A 543-nucleotide genomic window follows, 5' to 3' on the forward strand; every position below is an offset into this window, starting at 1 on the left:
TTGAAAGGACATCACTGAGTGAGCTTTAAGTGGAGGGAGGATGGCTTTCTGCAAAGGCCGTGAATCCAAATGGGAAGAGGGAAGGTCATCTTGTTCCTGGGCTGGCTGGCTCCTAAGAGGTCAGCAGGCACGATGCCAACTCCAGACCAATGCCATGCCATCTAAAGCCGGGTCCTGCCAGTTCCGAGCCCACAAAGGACTGAGATGTGTCATGTGGGTGTGGGAATGAGGGGCTGTGGTGGGGCTGCTGCTCAGAAGAGGTGGAGCACAAGCTCTGTGGTGCATTCAGATGGAGCTTGGTGACAGATGCGCGTGGGGTCTCAAGTGGATGTTCTGGCTTTAGCTTCATCGGCAATGACCAGCTGATCTTCCAATAAGGGCTGAGGTGAGGAGGGCTTACTTTGGGCCTGAGAGCCTTCCTGGTCAGATCAAGGTCTTCCAGCTGTTCGGCCCACCCCTCATGAACCACAGACCTGTTACTGTGGGCTTCCCTCAGCAGGCTAGTGCCAAAGCTGGGGATGGGAATAGCAGGTGAACCACCAC

This window comes from Chrysochloris asiatica, unplaced genomic scaffold, assembly GCF_000296735.1.
Source record: "Chrysochloris asiatica unplaced genomic scaffold, ChrAsi1.0 scaffold00115, whole genome shotgun sequence".
Taxonomy (NCBI): domain Eukaryota; kingdom Metazoa; phylum Chordata; class Mammalia; order Afrosoricida; family Chrysochloridae; genus Chrysochloris; species Chrysochloris asiatica.